Source organism: Ursus arctos, unplaced genomic scaffold (genome assembly GCF_023065955.2).
Source record: "Ursus arctos isolate Adak ecotype North America unplaced genomic scaffold, UrsArc2.0 scaffold_1, whole genome shotgun sequence".
Lineage (NCBI taxonomy): Eukaryota > Metazoa > Chordata > Mammalia > Carnivora > Ursidae > Ursus > Ursus arctos.
Window position 1 is genome coordinate 79,512,195 of NW_026622763.1, and position 23,226 is coordinate 79,535,420.

The 23,226-nt window shown below is 37.4% G+C and overlaps 1 protein-coding gene across 7 annotated transcripts in view; it reads left to right on the top strand.

Moving 5' to 3' along the window:
- Nucleotides 1–23,226, top strand: part of PARD3B (par-3 family cell polarity regulator beta) — a 980,939-nt gene that overhangs the window by 272,773 nt on the left and 684,940 nt on the right. The window lies entirely within an intron of this gene.

A 23,226-nucleotide genomic window follows, 5' to 3' on the forward strand; every position in this document is an offset into this window, starting at 1 on the left:
ACATGAAGCCATGGCTGATAAAACTTATTTTATAAAATAAAAACTTCGAATGTCTTTTTTTGGTCAGTGTTATGCTTTGAAAAACAATGCTTCCCACATGGAGCCCGGAGACAGCTTTCATTTTCTTTTTAGTTAGGGCAAAACCTAGATATGCAATAATACTGAAAACATTTCTTCATGTTTACACACAAAAAATTATGTATTGCTGTGAACGTATAAATATGTTGTCCAGGGGCGCCTGGGTAGCGCAGTCGTTAAAGCGTCTGCCTTCGGCTCAGGGCGTGATCCCGGCGTTCCGGGATCGAGTCCCACATCGGGCTCCTCCGCTGGGAGCCTGCTTCTTCCTCTCTCACTCGCCTGCTGTGTTCCCTCTCTCGCTGGCTGTCTCTCTGTCACATAAATAAATAAAATCTTTTAAAAAAAAAATATGTTGTCCACTAAAAGTTGTCAGCCTATATCTTAAAATTGCTAGTGTATCTGAAGTGACTAAACCACTTAGTCCCGATCGCTCAAGTCGAGTTAGAGCTCGCTCTAGTATAAGCAACACAAAGTCTTGACTTTGTTGCCTCTCCCAAATTACCCATTTTAATGAGTGTATTAAAATTGGGCAAAGAAGAGACGCCTGGGTGGCTCAGTTTGTTAAGAGTCTGCCCTGAGCTCAGGTCACGATTGCAGCATTCTGGGATCAAGCCCCACATCGGGCTCTTTGCTCAGCAGAGACCCTGCTTCTCCCTCTATGTGCTGCCCCCTAGCTTGTGTGCTTGCTCTCTCTCTCTCTCTCTATGGCAAATAAATAAAAATTTAAAAAAAATTAAAACAATAAATAAAATTGGGTAAAGAAAAATGAAGAAAAATAGCTGAATTTTTCTTTCTCCCTCCCTCCGTCTTCCTTTCTGTTCTTTCTTTCTTTCCCTTCCTTTCTTTTTCTTTCTCACTCCCTCTCCCTCTCTCTCTCTTTTGCTATGATACCTAAAAAAAAAATAACTTTTAACTCTAGAGCAGGAATAACTTGTGTGATATTGAATACCATAGGAAAACATAATTGCAGATTTTGTGAGGAAAACAGGTAGATCTGTCCCATCTACCCACAATGGTAACCATTAGAACTTAACCCTATAGACTTCTTTCCAAACAGCGGATGTTTTTGAGTCCACCGTATTTTGCCCCTGATCAGGTCGTTGATGAGGACAAGACAGAGTAGCTGCTCTGCAGCTCCATTTACTGAAAATTGCAGTTTTCCGCTTGTTATCTTTGTTTCTGCCTGGTAGCGCTCCTTCCGCCTTCTGTGATAGGATGGATCTGTTGCAGGGGGGCGGATATTATTAGTGCTTGAACGCTCGGGAACAGCAGAGTGGAGAATTACAGTGTCAAGGGCGTCGTTGACGAGGGAGCCCAATAGAAGGTGTCCTCCCACACTGAGAGCGCAGGTGCTAATGCAGAATTACTGGGTATTAGAAAACCTAGAGTGTGCAGGTGGGAGCAAACTACAAAAACTCCAGCCATGCTAACAACCTCCCAACTTTCCTTTCTTATTTTACTTATTTGTAAAGCCGAAAAAGCCACTGCTGTGTCTTAAAGAGCTATAGATGCAACAAGTAGCATTCCAGAACGATGTTTTAGTAGTGTCAGTGTCTGCTCGAAGAATACCACGACTTGAATGTGTAGTTGTAAGTGATGTTATTTTTTGCAGTTGCAAATCTTCAAAAATAATACAGATTTTTAAACAGTAACTGGAATACTGGCTTTGCTTTGTTTTATGATGAGGGCAAACTTCCTGTGGTTTATTTTTCTCTATTTCAAGTGGAAACAATGTTATCTCTCCCTCTTCTATGGGGAATATAGCGGTTTCCTCTGTTACACTTGTTAAGACATTTGTGCTCTTTAAATAGGCCATTGTATGAAATACAAATTGTCAACACTGAATCACCATAATAGCTAAATTTTTGCAAAAGTGAGCTTTTGGGTGTTAATACAACTTATGAAATTAAATAGAAAATTATGAGAATTATTCACCCCGTAGGAAGTTAGAAAATATGTGAGCTACAATAGCAAATTGAATTTAGATGAGTTTGAATGAATAACACAATTCAGGTTGGTAATATTCCCAAAGGTTCAGCTGCCTCATAGAAAACTGAATATCTGAATAATTCCCAGTCAGACTAAAAATTATTTGAAAAATTTTGAATGTTTCCTGTTAATTAATTTAGGTTTCTTATCTCAGGATTGATCTTACAGCAAGATAGTGAGTTTGTGTGTATTTGTGTGTGTGTGTGTGTGTGTGTGTACGTACTTAATAGTAGTTATTTTTCAAAGCAGTAGTCTTCCAAGACCTTCTCTTATCTCTCCAGCATCTAAAATGAGGTGATGTAAAACTCTGAGGTGGCTAGTGAATATTCACTATGTTGACACCAGCATGGGTGTGTGGGTGGGAGTGGAAGGGAGCAAAATGATTAAGCAGAATTTATATGATGCAGAATTCAGGTGGTCTTGGATCCTTTCATTTCCTTTAAAGGATAATGTTTTTCCAATGAAGAGGATTAAGAGCCTTATGAAAAAAGTGGTCTATTGAGAACATCTGCTACGAAGAGTTTTATAAATGATGAGGGTTCAGTGTCAGAAAAGAATAAAAAGCGTCCTTAAAAAAATGGAGGGAGGGGGAGAATCTAATAGTTAAACTTTTTTAAATGTACCTGAAAAATTAGAGGGGTTATGCCATTTAAATTTATCTTTAAAAAAAACCTCCCTATCTAGAGTGGGAGAATGGTTTTTGTTATAGCTGGTTAGGATTTCTGAGCAATGTGCTGAAAAAAATGATAGTGAAACAATGTATTTTTTTAAACTTTAAAACATCTTAAATCTTGGTTTAAACCTGGCTCGTGATGAGAAAAGAGGAAAATTGCTCCATATGGCAGGCCTCTTCTCTATGCTGCTTTCCTAATTTCTCCAGAGCTGATTCACTGACAACTGCTACCCTCACTCCTCAGAATTGTTGAATTCCTTGAAAGGAAGCTGAGTCATTAGGAAATGTTGTTCTAGATAAGGGAAAGTAGGTCATTTTACTAGACTTGGCAACATTTTCATCGGGTTCAGAGCCCTATGGCAGGGATTATCAAGCTGAGGTGTATATCAGAATCCCCCAGAGCCTGACTTACTAACACAGGTTTCTGGGGTCCTCCTGCGGTTTGTGGTTCAATGGGTCTGAACCAGGGCCTGAGAATCTACATTTCTAGCAAGTTTCCAGATGATGCTGACACTGCTAGTCTTGGATCCACATTTTGAGAATTGCGATAGTAGAAATTTGGAGGGGAAAAAAAGAGGCAAGCCTTGGCCGAAAGTTTGACAGTCGGCTTCCCATTTGGCTGAATGAGAGAACCACCTTTTATTAATAACTAGATACTGAGCTAGGTCTTGACGTGCAGTCTTCCATCCGACCTTTGTGAGTCACGTTGTGTTACAAAATAACCTGTACAGAATTTCTTTCCTAAATTAACTTGCCCAGAGTTTAAAGCAAGGGATACAGTTGAACATGGATGTCAGCCTTTGCTTGGCTCTGAAACCTCACCTCTTTGCATCAAAACATACTTTTGTGCTTCTTCCTGAAGAGTCTTTATTTCCTTTTCTTTTTTGTGTACATATGTTATTCAGAAGCTCTAAAGGTTGCTTATATAGTTTTAAAAATTTTTTTATGTATTTGTATTTGTTAGAGCAGGAGAGCACAATTGGGGGGAGGTAGAGGGACAGGGAGAGGGATAAGCAGACTCAGCACTGAGCGCGGAGCCTAGCGCAGGGCATGATCCCAGGACCCTGAGATCATGATCTGAGCCAAAGTCAGACACTTAACCCCACTGAGCCACCCAGGTACCCCAGATTGCTTGTATTTTTATAGCATTGATTCCTAAAATGATATTCTGATCTGATAGCCCCATGGTCAGGCAACACTACTTTTATTTAATAGCAGTTTTATGTATGAATAATGGTAGGGTACAAATGTGATAAAGGAACTTAAACTCTTGTCAAATGGCTTTAGCCAATTAGTGGAGAGAATACGGAAACTACTTTTTTACGAGAAACTACTAGTTGGCCATGAACTATGCTAGGAACAGTACAGACATGGTATCACCTAATCTCAAGTGAGCCTTTCCCCAAGAATCGTTTACCTTTGGAATGCATGTACTCTTTGTGCTTGTTTTATCTCAACTGATATCAGGGAATTGTCTAGTACTTCTGTACAAAAGTCACTTAACTGTTCTTAAATTACTCATCTATCTCAGCGAGTAAATTATTTTCATACCACCACAAGTAAATAAGTCACAGGCAGGAAAACAACAACATGAAACTTCTTCTGAGCTGTGGATTACAGCCATTTCAAGTTTGATCAGCATTTTTTGTTTTAAAATGCTGAATTTTTAATTTAATATTTTAATTATAAAATAGATTCTATGGAAATTCAGCTTTATGAAATATGAAAATGTTCTCATTGAGATGTCATTTTAGTCACATGTGTTATTAAATATCCTGAGTTCAAGTAAAAATTTTGGCAATAACTTGTGAGCACCTTGACGGCAGGGGCTGTGTGTGGCTATATGCTTTGCATGAGACGCGTAGTCCTGCACAGTGCCAGGTATATGACAGGAGTCAGTAATCAGTAAATGGTCATTCTTTCTGCTGATTTATAAACTTCTTCTTAGCTCAAATGAACCTGTTAATTTTTTGGTAAGATAATATTTTTACAAGATACTGGTTTCAAATAAGAATTTGAATAAGTATGTTATAAATTCCATTTTATTTTAAACTTTATTAATAACCTCCTTTTATGACTTACCTTTCTAGGTGTATTTTTAAGGTTATTATATTTTTAAATGTGATTTTACCATTTGACCTTTGGCCCATCCCGTCTAACTCCATCTTCTCCCCACTGGGCCACATTCTTTTTTTTTTTTTTTTTAATTTATACATTTGACAGAGATAGACAGCCAGCGAGAGAGGGAACACAAGCAGGGGGAGTGGGAGAGGAAGAAGCAGGCTCCCAGCAGAGGAGCCCGATGTGGGACTCGATCCTGGAACACCGGGATCAGGCCCTGAGCCAAAGGCAGAAGCCTAAGGAGGCAGAAGCCTAAGGACTGCGCTACCCAGGCGCCCCCACTGGGCCACATTCTTAGGTCAAATTACTGATGGGGGGAAGATGAAAGATTTTGGAGATGGAAACTCTCACAGAGTACACATCTTAAAATAGGAAAATGCATGCATGCTGAGGATTACCTAGAGCTAAATGGGAGTTGAAAATAGAAGCATGTGTTGAGTTGAAAGTCAATTTGGGAGAATGTGATAGAGTATAATCTGACAGGTGTTAATGTTACCCTCAAAGAGAATAAACCGGAAGCCATAAAAAGTATACATAGCCACTACTCATTATGTTCTGCGATGTTCCTGCTGACTGAAAAAGAAGTATGAAGATTAAAATAACTAGTTTATGTAAAGCCATACATTCTGATAATTCAAGATTTAACTTTCTGTCTTGAACAACTTTTTCATGTGGAAATTCTTAACTTTGGATGGGTATAATTTGTTTTGCACAATGCTTACAAAAAATTTTTATTGTAAGCTTTATTATAGAAAGCATAAAATACTGACTGGAAATATATACTCACATTGTCCGTATTTTGCTCATAGACCTAAAAATTACATTGTTACATCTGTAAGGGATAGTGAGAAAATATATTTTTACAGTCTTGATGGTATTCATTTGCGCTTGATAATATATGAAAACGGGTTCTAAAGATTGCACACATGCATCAAATCTGATTTAATCTTCTGTGGAATATAAGAGTATGGCTGATTTCTCTGAATTCTGAGAACCTTGCATAGACACCCTTGCCTTTATGTAGGCTAGTCGTGAATAGCTTCTGATTTCAGCTGACTTTAATATAAAACTGTAACATTCATAAGTACATATCAATCTCAAAGTCATTAAGGAGGTTTATTATTTAAAAAAAATTTATTCAAATTACTTATATGGATAATAATTGATTTGAGAACTATTTTTGGGAGTTTAGCATATAGGTAGAAAGGTTTGACACATAATCCTATATAAAAGTGGAAAACAGCTATGTGGTTAAAACCAAACACAATTAAAGGATAGGAGACAGTTTGGTAAAGAATGTATGTCACACTTTTAAACAATCAAAAGATAAATATCTATAATGTGGAAGAAGTTCCTATAAATCAAAATGGAAAAGACTGAAAAAACATGAAGGTTTTGAACAATAAATTTATAGAAGAATGACAAACATGAAAATATGCTCATTTTCACTGCTTATCTGGGAATTGGATATTAAAACAGCGTTTCTGGAGACCGGCGAAATTGATAAGGATTGATAGTATCCGATGCTGGATTTTTCACACTGATGTGGGAAAGCAGTTGCTCTCCTCTACAGGTGGTAGGAGTGAAAAATGGTGAAGTATTTTTGGCAAGGCTGTTGGGGAGTAGCTTTCAAAACCAAAAATATGCATAACTTTGATCCAGCATTCAAACGTTACGCATTATCCTAGAGATATACTCAAGCATGTACACTGCAGAATTATAATAAATAGCTTAAAAATTGCTAATGGTCATCAATGAGAAACGTTTAAATATATTATCATATTGTAGAATATTAGGTAGTAGTTAAAAGGCTTTATATGCTAGAGAATATTCCTTATCCCGTTGTCTTCAATTTTTCTCTGGATGAATGTATTACCTCCTTGTTGATAGGAAATAATTCTTGTGCTGGTGATTCTGACTGCCTGAAATGTATTCAATTTCCTGAACCACAGAGAACATGCCCAGTGTCCCTCCTTCCTCTTCCATCTCATCTTCTCTGACTGAGGCTGAAAGGAAGAAATTACACAGCCATACACAGTGGGATCATTCCCTGCTTATATAATGTATTGCATATTTTAATATATTCATATTTTAAGCTTGTTAATGTTATTGTAGACACATATACCAAAGACTATATGTGAATGTATATGTGCAGTTCCAGTAGTAAAATAGTCCTATGTAGTCACTACACAGATTAAGGGATAGACAATTACCACTTATTTTTATAACCCTGAACAATATATTGCTTATATAGACATGTCTGTTTCTTGATGGAGATTTGTTAAACGTACTTTTCTGTAACTTGCATTTTGCACATTGTTTTTCATTTGTTCATGTTGACAAGAATAGCTGCTGGTCTTCCATTGTCAGTATATAAAGCAGTGATTTTCTCATAGTTTTGACTGGCCACCACCACAAGAAATAGGTTTTAATTGCAAATGAGTACACGCAGAGAATTGAAAACAAAGTTTCACAAAACAATACTTATATTTACTACAAATCGAGTGCTCTTGTTATTTTTTAGTCCATCCTACTTTTAAAAAGAAAAAAAAAGATTGTAATCCAGTAAATTGATTTCATCTCAGCTGCCACATAATAATTATAGGAATACATCAAATTGATTTCTTCATCTATTTTATTGCTTTGGTTGCTTTCCATGTCATTCTCAAGGATGGTGCTCTCATGAGGATTGTTGGACATATCTCCAGGTCCTCACTTGCTAGACACTTCCTAGTAATGGAATGGCGTAGTGTTTGGGTGTGCGTTTAACTTTCATTAATATCGTCAAGCTATTCCCTGAAGTGTGGTTGCAACATCCACTCCCGCCAACTGGATAAAAGTGTTCCCATTGCACCGTTCCTTTGCAATAGCATTGGTCCAGCTTCGTAATTGCTGCCAGTCAAGTGGGTATAAAATCCTGTCTCACAGGGGCACCTGGCCGGCTCAGCTGGTAGAGCAGGTGACTCTTGATCTCAGGGTCATGAGTTTGAGCCCCATGTTGGGCATAGAGATTACTTAAAAATATAAGGTAAAATGAAATCATATCTTGTAATAATTTCATTTATATATTCTTCTACTTGTCAATGAAGTTACGCGTTTTCATGTGTTAATGAGTCATTTCTTTCTTCTGTGAGATGCATGTATGACTTTTGCTCATTTTTCCTTTGCATTGAAAGATTTTAATTTGTAAACTTTGTTTTTCTTATGTCCTGGATATTAACACCTTGTCAGTGTTAGAAATGTTATCTTTCTGTTTTGGATGTTTTATTTCATTCTTTTCTTTGGATAAAGAAAATTTCTTAATATAGTTGAATTTGTCATTCTTCATGAATTGTTTTTTAAAATCTTGTTTAAGAAGTCCTTTCTTATCTCAACGTCTTAAAGATACAGAATAAAATATTTAATCCACCTGTAATTCGTTGAATATTATGTGAGGTAGAAGTCTAATTTCATTTTTTTAAAAATTGGGTAACTAGCTCACCTGAAGCCATTTAATGAAAACCCACCCTTTCTTCAGTGATGAAATCATATTTTATCACAAATGGCATGAATCTGTTCCTGAGCTCTCGGTTTGGTTCATTGGCCAATTTGCCTATAGCTTTAAAATTATTGTTTTACCCATTCATTTAAACATATTTGTTGTGTTTATTACATGACATGTTCTTTTCTAGATGTTTGAGGTAACGCTGAACAAAACAGGTTCTTGGGGCGCCTGGGTGGCACAGCGGTTAAGTGTCTGCCTTTGGCTCAGGGCATGATCCCAGCGTTATGGGATCGAGCCCCACATCAGGCTCCTCTGCTATGAGCCTGCTTCTTCCTCTCCCACTCCCCCTCCTTGTGTTCCCTCTCTCACTGGCTGTCTCTATCTCTGTCAAATAAATAAATAAAATCGTAAAAAAAAAAAAAAAAAAAAACAGGTTCTTGCCTGTGGAACATAGATTGTATTATAGGGAGACAGATGCATAAACAATAAATACTAGTTTGTTAAAAGGTGAGTTTTATTTTCTCCTCTGGGAATAAAAATTAAAGCAAAGAATTGAGATGGACAAGGTTCCGGGAATGGTTGCAATATCTAATAGGATAGGCTCATAGATAGGGCAGGTCCCCTCATCTTGATGTTTTGCTTTAGGGTTGTGTTATTTATTATGTGGTACAGCATATCATTTTTTTTTTATTTCACCATAAAAATTTCAAAGTTAGCTTGTCAAGTTTCATGGAAAAACTAGATAATTTAACATGCATAATTAATAAAGCCTTAAATAGTGAATATTCTTTTTTAAAAGTCTCATTTCTGCTATTAGAAATGACCTTTAGTACGTATAGGATTGTAAATTGACAATGGCTTTCAGCACATTGAAAAAATCATTCCACTGGTTTTTGGTTTCTGTGATTGTTGGCAAGATATCCATTCTTAGTGTACTCGCAATTTCTTTGCGGCCGATCTAGTTTCTTCTTGCTGTTTTGTAGATTCTTCCTTTTTTGTTTTTCTTCCGTTTCATTGTGATACGCATAGATGTGGGTTTTTGTTTTTTAAATTTGTCGTGTTTGAGGTTTGTTGGATAGGAAGTTTGTGAGCACTGGGTAATTCTGGAAAACTTAGATCAGTTACCTCTTTAAGTATTTTATCTTGACCCTTATCTATCTGAAACTTGGACTGGATACCGGTAGACTGTCTCTCTGTCTTCCCTGACTCTTAAATCATGTATTCTTGTATTTTTCACCTCTGTATTTCTATAGGCTCATCCTGGATTATTTCTTCAAATCTTATTTTCATTTCATGATTTTTTTTTTCTTTCAGCAATATCTAAAATGTTACATAATCATTCCATTTTTAATTTCAACTCTTTCCTTTGTTCTGTAAAAGACCAGCTCTGTCATTTTATGGTTAATTATTCTTTGTTTTCAAAGTTTTCTTTTTATTTCGTTAACACGTCAAACACCATTATTTTACATTCTCAGTTTTAACAGTCTTCGGTGTGATCTCAAGATTTGATTCTGTTGTTTCTGCGGGCTCGGTTTCATTCATAGTGCCTTAGGAGTTATTCTTTCTTCCCTTTTTCTTAGTTGAAGCTATATTCTTTAGAATTCTGTGGGAATTTTCCAGAATATTTGTGTGTCCTTTCCTGTCAGCCATTTGGGAGCCCTGCTATTCAGAATCATTTAAATTCTCACGTTCTCGTTTTTGTAATTTAGGAAGGATTCATGTATTCAGCTGTGATTTCTGCCCCCCTCCTTTCACCTACCGCCAGTGTCAAGATAGCCAAGTTTACTTGCTGATCTCTTACGTGTGGGGCATTTCTCAACACTGTTGCAGTGATAATATAATTTTTTTAAGTCCTATCTTTTTGTGACTATCTCCGGGGAATGCCTGCTGTAGACTCTTTATCTTCAACATTCCCTAAGGGTTATTTCCTTTCTCCTATACCCCATGCAAATGAATTATGCCAGCATTAGTTAAGTTTTGCCATATATGCTCAAAATAAAATCAGACTGTAGTGCTTACTAATTTCCTGGGTCCCTCTTTCATTTGATTTTAGCCTCTATGGTTCCGTATTGCTTTTGATTTATAACTTTTATTTTTTAATTGAAGAATGTTTTCTTGCTTTGTTTCTCATCTAGAGTTTCATTCATCTTACTAGAAGTGGAAGTTTCAAGTTATTCATTAAAAATTTTAAAAATACATCTTTACAGCTCTTTTTAAAGCATTTGTTAAAGATTCTTTAAGATTGGTTGCTAATTTATCTCATGATTGTATCACTCTAGTTCTTTGATTTAGAGGTTGCTTGGGTATATAAATTGACTTTATGAAAATCCTTGCAGCACATAATTTTAGGGAGGAAAAATGTCACAAATGAGAATTAGTGGCTATTGGAAAAAGACATCCACTGAGATTTAAGAGTCAAATTTGGGGTCTATTAATCTTGACAGAATAATTAGAAAGCTGTCATTTTTCAAGTAGATAGAAAAATGAACACTCTGTAGGACATACAGGACATGCAGACTCTCCTGAGGATTAGGGTTATTTCTAAATTCATAAATTACTGTATGTATATTCTTTAAAAATAGAAACTCTTTTGGTAACTATATTCATAATTATGACTTCTGAACTCAGCTACCCTGCTTTGCTGTCTCAGTATATGACGAGGCTGCATACTGACCTTCATGCAACCTTCAAACGCGTGCAGTTTGAGGTGCGGAATTCTGACCAATAAGAGAAGCATGTTGGCATTTAGGGAATAGTAAAGTGCTGACATCTTTCTAATCTACCTTCCAAACCTTCCATGAAATTTAAATGTTAGTACTGTGTTATCATCCCCAAACAGTAATACAAAAAATTTTTGAGAGACTGTATTTCTACATAGTAGGGCCTCATGAGCATTGGATTGATTGATTAATGACACCTTAACTTGGCATTTATAAGAATGGGACAACCTCAAAAGAAAAAAAGTTTTTCAAAACACTATTTTTCTTATTCCTGCTAGTATGTACTTACTTATGGCTGGGTCTGTATTTAAATCAATATTCAATATAATATATTCAATACGATATATTAAATTATCATTGAATTTTTTTTCTGGTTGGCATAAGTAATCCTCAAGAGCTAGAGTTAAATGAGTATATTCTTTTATAGAAAGATAAGTAAATCATCATTTAGTGTTTCTGAAAGTAGTCATGGTTTCTACTAATGGAGAGATTGAAAATGAGTGCATAAAGAATGACATGTTATTTACCTTCCTAATAACTGAGTGGTTAACATCTAGTATTATATATGCACATATAACTCTGCATGCCCACACATATACACACACAACCCTTTCTGAGCTGGTACATATGAGTCCAGGTCTCAAATGGTAGTCAGTCACGTTAAACAACTTGAATGGTTTGCTTTGGCAAAACTCCAGTATTTAGCGCTTGCAGATTTTCTAGTTGAAGCTTAGTTTACATTTTATCTCTGTATTGTGTTTCTCTGAAAACAATATTTGATGTGAAATTTGGTGATAGGTTATTCCTGCTTTGTTACTTTTTCTCTCCCGATTTTCCTACTAAAGAAATATAAGTGGGAAAGGACCCTGTCATTGCTGTAATCATTCTTCTAGTAGAAGAGAAGTAATTGAAGCCATTGTGTCCCCTTGATATTTTGCAGAAAGTAAACCTTTCTGTGCTTTCTGGCACATCAGAGATTTTCTTTTTATTGTAACTGGGACTCAAGGTTTTGAGAGGTGAACCTGGGCAAACAGCCTCAATCAGTCAACGTATGTAGCTGCATATACGATTAATGGGGTGAATGTGATGAAAGCATGTAGAAGGCTGAGGAAGTTGCTGCGTTTGGTGATCCTAGTTCAACAGGAAGCTGTTGACATAAGTGTGTCATGAGCTCATTGTAGTTGCTTAATTCCAGTAGGCCATGCTCGCAGGTTTTCCCAGCATCCCTGACTCCTATCTTTTGATGTGTTTCCTCTTTATCTTCATCATCTAAATAACTGCTGACCAAATGCTGATGTGCAAGACTCCACCTATGAGTTCGCATCCTTTGTGAACTAAGGCAAGGACAGTGCTTGATTGTATCTCGTACGGCCTTGCAGAATGTCTCACAGTGCTCCACGCGTGGGATATGCTGTCTCTGAATTGGTGGCTTGATCATTATGACTGTCTGGCAAATTGCACTGAGTGCAGTTCAAGGAATCATATTGTTACCATCTGGTGAACCAAGTGCAAGAGTACTGTTGGTCTTCTCCTTTCTACACGAAGGAGTTTAATTAGGCTTGCATTTGGTTACTAGAATGTGCTGCTTTTTCTCATAGGAGTTTTCCTTAGGACAGGAAGCGTGCTCCTAAAGGTCAGAAAAACTTGAGTAATGCGGAGTTTGCAAATGGAATGTCAGTGATCCAGACCATTAGAAGATGAAGCATAGTGACTTCCTCTAGTCTCTACCCGTGTGCTCCATTATTTCCCATTTATTCATCTTGGTGAGACACATACTTCTCTTTTTGCTTTTTTTCCTCAGTCATCAATAATGATTAGTGAACAGGAACAGGAAATATATAAACTGCTTATGTGATACTGCTGTTTATAAGCTCTGAAAGAGCATGGCAGGAAGTAGTCATCTTCCCCCACCCCCTCCCAAGTCAAGTGGCTTTCCCCAAGGCTTTGGAAATAATAGATCATCAGGAGCATAATAGAATATTAGAAAGGTATAATAAAATAGAATTTAACCTCTTGTCAGCATGAGTAGTAGGTAAACATTATACCAAGCTAGATTCTGAAATTTAAAAAGTTATACAAATTTTTATTCTAGCGTAAAAATTTTTTTTTAAGATTTTATGTATTTATTTGACAGAGAGAGAGAGAGAGACAGCCAGTGAGAGAGGGAACACAAACAGGGGGAGTGGGAGAGGAAGAAACAGGCTCCCAGTGGAGCAGGGAGCCTGATGCGGGGCTCAATCCCAAGACCCTGGGATCATGCCCTGGGCTGAAGGCAGACGCTTAAGGACTGAGCCATCCAGGAACCGCTATTCTAGCATGAACTTTAAAACAAGGTTCCTTGATAGTTATCAATTTCTCTATCAAACTGTATTTGAAATTGCACCCAAGTATTTTACACAGGTTACACACATTAGAAAGCTTAGTTCAACCATTATTAATAAATGGGCACTTTGCATTTAAAAGCTCATTATCAACTAGCCAGCATAACGATCTCAACAGAAACACATGGACCAAACATTTGAACTATCTTTTTTCGAGATGGTTGTGATGGGGAAAACAGTGTGAGTATGAAATCATTTCAACTCCCACAATGTGATATAAGGAGAGGCATTAGAAAGTAAAATGACAATAGTGTTTTATAAGGGGCTGCCCTTTCACACATTCAGGAGAGGTATTTTATTTTTTTAGGTTCTTGTAACAAGTTTGGCTTGGCAAAAGCTGCCATTTTAGGGGGTTGTTTTCTTCAGTCGTGTTTTAGGTTATTGCTCTTTTAAATTCCTGGAGTGCTGTGCTCTTTAATTTTCATAATTGCAATTATGCAAAATATTATATACGTAAGTATATAAGTATAGTAAGCTAGTTAAGGCTTGTTATAACTTCCTGTGATAATATATAAAGGTAATTTTATAATAAAGCATATAATGATTATGTATTGCCTTTTGTTCAATATTTTATATGCCCATATTGAAAAAGAGAATAGCCCTACGTTTTCTAGATACAAATTGGAATATTGTGATAAACATTAAGTAAAAATTTTACCAGAGTTGATATTTAAAGACTGAAAAAAAATCCATCTACACAACAAATGCTTTAAGCAGTGGATTTCTGAGGATTAGTATATTTCCCGAGAGACTAAGGCAGTGTGCCTTTGGTTGTGGCCTTAATGTGCTTGAGACATGTAATAATTCTGCAGAAATGCAATGCTCCAGAGTGTCTTGTTTCTTAATTGTAAAAGCTATTCTAAGTATTCCATTTTAACTGCTGACTTATTTAAGTTTTAAAGCCTTAGTAACTCAGCTAAAATTTCTTTAATTGAGATGGAATAGGGACTGTTGAATATTGTTGTCGGTAATAAAATATATAATAAAGAGGAACTCACCACAATCTGATTTGATGTCTTAATAGTAATAGTTAGCATGTTGAAGTTCTTTTAGGCCCTAAGTCATTATATTTCTCACTCATTTTAATTCTTACCAAATACTATTATCTTGGAATTCATTGGATTGTTTGATTAGCAAAATATGCAAGAGTTTGCTAGAAAGGGTTACCTACTTTCTACCCTTTGGAATTATTTTTGGTGTTCCACTTTCTTTGTAGCACATTTTTTTTTCTTTCTTTCTTTCTTTTTTTTTTTTTTTTTTTAGCTATTATCATCATGGGAATCCAGTCATTTATCAACTTTAAGTATTACTATGTACTAGGTGCAATTTGAACAAAATGTGTTTCCTACTTTTCCTAATTTTAAGAGTCTGTGAGAGGGACAGTTGGATAAATTCTTGACTGTAGGACTATGTGAACAATCCTTCTGATAACGAAATAGAGAGGGGATTTTAGAATCACAATAAGGGCATCTCAGCTTGCGGAGTCAGGGAAGTTGTCTTGGTGGGTGTCACATTTGGGTGGAATGGGGAATGACAATGTTCGCGTTGGCTAGATGAAGCCTGGATGTGTGAAAGACAGAATTCGAGGCACGGTTGGGGTGTGGGGGGCCAACGGTTCAGTAAACCGCAGCTGTCATTCGGTCCTCATTCGGTGCTGTACCTGTGTTACACAGAATCAGTCAGACTTGAGGAGGCTGGAAATGTGAATCAGTATCAGAACTTCTCATATACACAAGCTCAGTGAACTGAAGAACAAGCGAACGACCGTAACAAGTAATTAAATGAATGATGGACAAACTTTGGAGAGAAACGCGGAAATAAAAACAGCTTGAAAAGATGTTCACCTTTTGTTCCACAAATATGCACTGAGCACTCTTTATGCACTAAGCAAGATGCCAACAGCTGAGGAGACGATACTGAATGGAACAAATATGATCTTTACCCACAAGGGCCTCAGTCTAGTGGGAGAAACACATTTTAATAAACCATTGCACAAATAAATGTGTAATTACAAGTTGTGTGAAACGCTAATTGGAAAAAGGAAAAGATTTGAGAGACCAAGGATAGAGAGTTGCTTATATATGTAGGTAACAGTCAAACAAGCATTTTAGAGGAAGGAGTGTTATGATGAGACTTCGGGGAAGAGATGGAGGTAGCAATGGAAGAGCAAGGAGTAGACCATTCTAGGTTGAGTGAGGGGAGCATGTGCTGAGATCTGAGGTAGCACAGAGTTTGGAAGGAGCCTAAAGAACCCGATCGTGCAGTAAAGTAGGCAAGGGAAACAGATGTAAGATGAGGCTGGGGAGCAAGAGGCGGGCAAGAACTAAGGAGTCCAGAAGCTGAAGATCGAGGAAATTGGAACAAAGAAGTGAGGAGCCAAGTCTTTCCTGGTCTCCATGAAAGTGGTGTAGTTCAGGCAGACCTCAGGGGGATTTTTCTTAATACTTTTTTTTTTTTTTTTTGGAGAAGCTTCTTTAATATGGTAAGGAAAACAGACAGGTGAAGGAGAAGCGATGAGAATAATTTAAACCAAGAGTGCACATTTGAAGAAGAACCTATCAAGGACTTTTCTTGAGAAAATAGAAGGAATCTAGTTCGAAATGAAGAGGAGGTAAGGTAAGCAAGACAGTCTAGACCATCTGCTGAGTGACAGTGAAGCATAAAATATAGATTAGCAGTAGAAGATTCAGGAGAACACTAATGGTTCCATTGTTTTCTACCAAGAATATGTGGAAATGCACTTGGGTGAACGTTCCATAGTGAAAACACAAAGCTGTTAGACACACAGCAAACATTCAGTAGCTTTCAGAATGGTTGATATCCTTTGGATATAGGGCTAAATGCCTCTTAAAGTATATTCTTCCTTCTGTTCAAAAGGATGGATATTAGAAAAATAAAGGAATATTAGTCTCTTTATCATAAAGATATATGCTTCTAAGATTTCAGGTCAAATATCTATACATACATATACATCACCATAAGACGTCTATGGTAGTATAATTAGGTGACTTTGAATGATTTTCTTCTTCTCTCCCCACTGCAATTAAAAAAATCTACCACTCATTGGTTATTACTCAACTGTCAGCAAAACCGAAAATATTATCTATTTTTCTATCACTCTTCCAATGCTACATGTTAATTCCCTGGGGAGCTTTCAGCATCTTTTTTTCAACTTTCTTTTGCTAGCAGTATGCACAAGCTTCATGAAGGCACAGCTTTCTGCATCAGCTCATGACTTGGCACCATGCATTTTAGGGGAGAGCCTCCTCATCGGAAAAGAACTCTTCTTCCTGAGAATGAAGACTATCAGTTTCTCACACTCTTGTTACCCTTATGAGTTGTCCTGCTTGGAAGAGAGTTTACCCCAAGAAAGAAGGAATCAGACAAATGGATTCCCCAAAGATCCTTAATCATTTGAGGAGATGAGGGTAGGTTTGGAACACTTTCTATCTTGGATTTGTTTTTCAGCCTCACCCCCACAGAATTCATCTGTGTACATAGCTGCTAGCTTTATATTAACTTGTAAGTGGATTTACTAGTTTATTAATAATTTTAAACTTAGGGAAGCTATTTAATCAAATATTTTATCAAATAATTTAGCATCATGTTAATCTCCTAATTTTCATTGTGTACAGCCTTTTTCAGGTATCAGAATCACTGTGATTGAAAATACATTTATTTTTATCTCAATTAGAATTTTTAAAAACAATCTTATGTTTTAGGATATTTATGGCTTTCAGCCCTTACAAATCATGTATCGTTCCCATGTTTCTGATGTTCTACATGGTTTTAATATTTGAGGAAATTGAAAGTCTTGAAATTTTTTCATTCCCAAATTTCAGTGAAATTTGGAAAATAAAATCTTAAATGTGAAATGAATATCATTTCTGTAGAAATTTTGCTAAAAATAATATGCTTCAGGGCAAAAAGTGTGAAATATAAGAGCAAAATTTAAGAGCCATTTCTTCTTCTTGAAGTGAGCAGAATATGAATAATGGCAGCTATTGTGAAATTTTACTTAGTGATCTAAGTATTCAACTATAAGAAATACATACTGTTTCATTGTGAATAGAAATTTTGGAAATCGAAACCAGAAATTTTTATTACACACATTTTGGGGTAGAAAATATATATTTTTAGAGACTGATGAGAATAGCCATATGCCTTAACATTAAGGTCTGTGGTTTACAAAGCTAAAAGATTTAAAAGAAATGCGAAGGTTAATACAATAAGACTGTCCTCCACCATTTATAAAGATCAGACTTGCCTACCGAGAACATTACCATCTGTAAAGATGGAGGAACCTCAGATGTCCTGGCTTAAAATATGTATATTTTCTGACATTTGGGTAGAATGATATAATTTCTTATGAGTGAACTTGATTCCTGACGTTGACTTAAATGCTAATTTAATTTTGGTACTGAGATAGCGAACCTTCCAAATTTCATGGTTGTTGAGTTATCCTGGGATTCAGATGAGTGATTGGGAATGAATAAGGGACTCCCTCTGAAGCCTGAGCAGTGATGGAGACATTAGATAAATTCCCAGTAGTTACAAGTCTAGAAAGAAAACCTCTTCAGCATAATCCATAGGAAAGCCTGAAACCCTCTTGCCTTATGGAATTTCCTGGTGGCCTTAGGGAGAGTATTAATGGAAACTCTTTAGGCTTAACCTCGTTAAGAGACTGTTCGGCAGCCCTTGTTGTTTCTACTTTAAAGTCAGGAATTTTAAGTAGATTAGAATGAAGAACAGTGCAGTAGGCATAAAGTTAACATTATACTGTTAATAACGTTCAACTGAATTATTAATTTCCACCAGAAGTTGTTTTTGAAATAATCAGGATTAACGGGTAGGAATAAGGATTGTTTTCCCCTCTTTGCTTCTTTATCCAAAAAGTAATTCATTATAATTGAGAATACCTTATAAAAACAAAAAGGGAACGTAGCCATAAAAACTTGTTATATTAATGACTGATTGTGTTAATGTACTGTCGCTGTCTAATTCTGAATCCCAACAGGGAAGGTGAAGAAGAAAAAAATAATCAAAGGAACTTGTTCCCCTTCAAATTGTTGAGTTTGGGGCGCTCTTGAGAACCAGTGGGTTAGAGAACAGTGTTTGGGATGATTACCAGAAGTGGATAGAATCAAAAGGTGCTGGTTTGGGGGGCACCTGGGGGGCACAGTCCTTAAGCATCTGCCTTCGGCTCGGTGTGATCCCATTGTTCTGGGATCGAGCCCCACATCAGGTTCTTCCGCTGGGAGCCTGCTTCTTTCTCTCCCACTCCCCCTGCTCGTGTTCCCCCTCTCGCTGGCTGTCTCTCTCTGTCAAATAAATAAAATCTAAAAAAAAAAAAAAAAAGTGCTGGTTTGCTCCTTCTCTCCCCTCCCAGTGAAAGAGCCATTTGAAATAGCATACAGGCAGCATGGCCGGGGCACGGGAGCCGAGTGGCTGGCAGATGGTACCGCAGGCTGGAGAAACTGCTGGCAGATGGCAGGGACTATTTGAGCAACAAAGACACTTTTGGCTACCAATGCGAAGAGTTGGAAAGAAAGAACAAGGCAACTTCTCCACGTTGCCAGCTTGTATAGGGAAAAGGTGCTGGCAGAACGGAGACTGGTAAAAGTCGATTGTTAGCTGCAAGAAAAGTGCAGGGATGTTCCTCAGTTTCATAAAGCGTGCTCCCTGGGGAGTGAGCTTGAACCCGGTTTCATATGGAAGAGCCCTTTAGATCTAGATCATGGAAACCAGCTGTGCCGTTTGAATATCTGGACACACTCGTGCCCGTTTTTGTTACTGAAGATACCTGTTCAAATCTTTATTTATACAAGAGTGTAATTTATTCAAAACTTTATTTATAGGAAGTGTAATCCACTTTTCCTTTTTATAAGCTTTAAAAAAGATCTTTATGGGTGCCTCTGTTTCCGTGGTAAAATGGTCGGTTTACGTTGTAGGGATTAGGAGGGGTTCTTGACTGTCAGTTGAAGGAGCCCTTCGGCCGTGTTTGGAATGCTAAAATACTGCGTGGTGGAGGCTGGACTGGCTCACAGGACATGTGGATTTAGAGCTTTATCAGTGAAAGGTGTACATAATTGTGTCCCTGAATTACTTTGAGGGCTGTAGTTGTTACCACGTGCATCACATTTGCTTTCGGGTGCCTCTGAAGCCATAGGTAACAAATAGGCATTTAGCTCCTAATGACTTCGTTGGGGCTGCTACAATTTTCCGCCTGTAGCTTTTTCACTTCTTGATACCTCATGTCTCCCTCACATACCTGTTGTTAGATGTTGTGTTTCCAGAATTAATTAATATAGATAACTTTTCTCCAAAAGCAGCTCTTGAAACTGAACTATAACTCGGTTATTCTAAAATAATTATTTGCGTATATCAAGAGCATATTAAAATACTGCAGGGGGTTTAAAATCAAATTTAAAATCGAAACCCATAACTAGAAATAGAAAAACCAGTTCTATATATATTCCTAATAACTATTTCTCCATACCTCACTGAAGTTTAAACTCTTAGTATCTCAATTATTCAGAAAACTGCTGGGATTCTGGATGTAATTGGAAGTACTACTGAATTGAGATCAAAAGACATAAAAGTAAGATATATTCAAAATGATGTCACCCAGGATGCCTATGAGCCACCCAAAATACCGTCATAATGATTATTTAACTTTTGTGAAGCCTTCTCTTAGAGCTTTTAGGCTCAGCTTCCACTGTATTCCATCAGTTTTTGTGATATGATTTCTGTCTCTGGAATGCTGGCAGCATCTGATTGGAATTAGAGGGCCACACAAGGAAGCATGCGGGTATGAAGGCACAGAGAGAACTTAAGGGAGAACCCATAAGAACTATTCAGCAAAGAGTGAAATGATGGCTTCAAGAATTCAAGGGGGAGGGGTGCCTGGGTGGCTTAGTCGTTAAGCGTCTGCCTTTCGGCCCAGGGCCTGATCCCAGGGTCCTGGGATTGAGCCCCGCATCGGGCTCCCTGCTCTGCTGGGAGCCTACTTCTTCCTCTCCCACTTACAAAAGGGTTGGCTTTTAATGTCCTCTCTTACTTTATTAATCACTCAAGCTCTCCCTGCCACTCCAGGGTACAACTTATAAAAAAGAGGAAGAATTGGTATTGATTATTTCAAAGCCATGAAAAAAGGAAAGTAAGATCCAGAAAGCATACACTAATAGATGTTTGATTATCAAGCATTTTGGATCTTATTCCAAATTTACAGCTAGACTCTTTTGCATTTCAATGCCAGTTCCCTTTTCTGTGAAGTGAGAGGGTTTGTTCAGCCAGATAAAATCTGTAAGGTTTTTACTGTATCAAAGACTGATTTTTAGTTAAATTCAGGACTCTTGTCTTCCTGCAAGAAGAGGCTCTCATTAGGATATTCTCATCTGTTCTTGTACCAGAGCCCGACCTCCACATCCTCCCTTTTCCCCATTTATCACTCACTTCTTCTACCACTGTGATGTTTTAAGTCTTTGCATTCTTGGATGAGAGACATGGAGCCCGCCTTATTCATCACTGCATCCCCGCCTTCTAGCCAAATACTTGTTGACTGAATTAATGTAAACATTTCTAGCCATAACCTGATTCCCTGGGCTTCATTTTTCACTTGAGTTTCATCCTTCCATCACTTCCTGACACTGGTAAAGATTCTTACCATGGCTTGCGACCATGACAAACCCTGCTTTTATAGTATGGCAGACATCAGGGTGTGGGAGAGCCCCTCACTCCCCTCATTCTCATGGTTAATCATTAGGCATTAGGAGTTGGAATTTCAGTCTGTTGTCTCGTAGAAGCAAAGTTTAAAATTGCTGTTAGCTTTGGTGTTTTAATACAGATACGGTGTGAATTGGACACATTTTTGTTTCCTGGCTAAGGAATCTAACTACTATTTATGACAAAATATTGTTTCTCTGGGAATATATATTCTGGGTCCCAAGTAACTAATTGGCAAAGGAACTCTTGTAAGACATCCCATTTGTAAGTTGAAGATGGCCTTTTGGCAGTAGGTATAGAAAGGCTCACTGGGATAAGTATGATGTTGACAGACGTGAAGTTCATAGTGTCTCAAAGAGAACTTTTCAGCTTGTGATGGAGGAAGAGAGCATTCTCAAATCAGTCACTGGCTTTTCCTAGCTGTATGGATTGTCACATTAAGCAAAACCTTTCCAGAACATATCTACTAGGGGAGCAAAGTAAGTTGAATTTTGTAGAAATCGAATTTGAATAAGGGCTTCATTATTACAAACTTTGCCAATCCTTACTGTTTACAGTTCAAAAGAAATTTTAAGTGGATTATTTTCATTTAAGCTGTCATCTGTGATTTGATTTTCCATGGGGTGCTTTTTTCATTTTGATAGTGCTTCACTGGGGAAATCTTTTGATAGCAAATAGACTGCTTCCTGTTCTATTTTTATATCTCAGCTTTTCTGTATCTGAAGTCACGATCATCTTTTCCCTGGATTATTATAGTGTATTCCAAAATCACTCCTGCCTGTCCATCCTTAAGGTCTAGCCCCATTTTAACTTTTTTAAATTAAAAAAAAAAAAATTTAAGACTATTTATTATAGAGAGTACACAGGGGAGGGACAGAGGGAGAGGCAGAGAGGGAGAATAGCATGTAGAATCCCAGCTGAGCTTGGAGCCCAGACATGGTTCTGTTTCAGGACCCTGAAACCATGACCTGAGCCAAAACCAAGAGTTGTACACTTAACCAACCAAGCCACCCAGGAGCTCCTATCCCCATTTTTAAGTGTAAACTCTCAGACAGGGTACATTGTCTGATTTGCTTACCACCATATCCCTGGTGCTTAGAACAGCATATGGCACGTGGTAGACACCTCAACTACATAGGTGAGTGAATTGAGTGCTTTGTATATTAATTATATAGATCAAGATTTCTCAGTCTTGACACTGGATGGGCCAGATAATTGTTCATGGTGGGGGAGATGACCCGTGCATTAGAGGATGTGTGGCAGTTTTCTCTACCCACTTAGAGGCCCGTAGCACTCTCTCAGTATGATAATAAAAAAAGTGTCAGCAGACATTGCCACTGATTGAGAAATGCTAATATTGGCAGAAGAAGAATAAATTCTACTATTAGTATGTTAGAGTAGTGAGAGTCAAAAAGATACAGGGAATCCAGTTCCACCATTATAAGCTATATGAGCCCACACTTTTGTAGCTTAATATTTGAACCTTGGTTATAGTAAGAATTAAATGTCTCCAGATATCTTGACCAGCAAGAAGCCCTTGCTTTCTAGACAGATCCTGCCTATGGCCAGAGATCACCTTTCTATCTCCCAGGTTTTCCACTCATTCTTATCATGTACCTTGAGTGAGTGCTGGTGCCAATTCATTCATGATGTCCTGTGTGGCACAGAGGTGCTTCCAGATGCCTGATATTTCTAGGATTTTGCTACATTATTTTATTTTGCTCTGAATTGATCAACCATTGCTTGTGGCCTTGGGAGGAAGAACAAATCCCAACATGTAGCATGGTGGAGTGCTAACAGTCAGATAGATCCAAGGGATCCAACCAGTTTATTTCCACCATTTTTTTAAGCTGTAGGACTCTGACCACTGTATGTTCTGATTGCTTATTCTCTGAGAGCTTTGGTTATGAATCATTGTGAAGGGTAAGTGAGGCTATGTAAGTGAAACACTAAGAGCTGGGCACATAGCTGGTGCTTAAAACATTGGAGCTCTTTTCACTCCCCTTTATTAAATCTCCAAAACCATTTGTGTATTTGTATCCACATTTATATAAA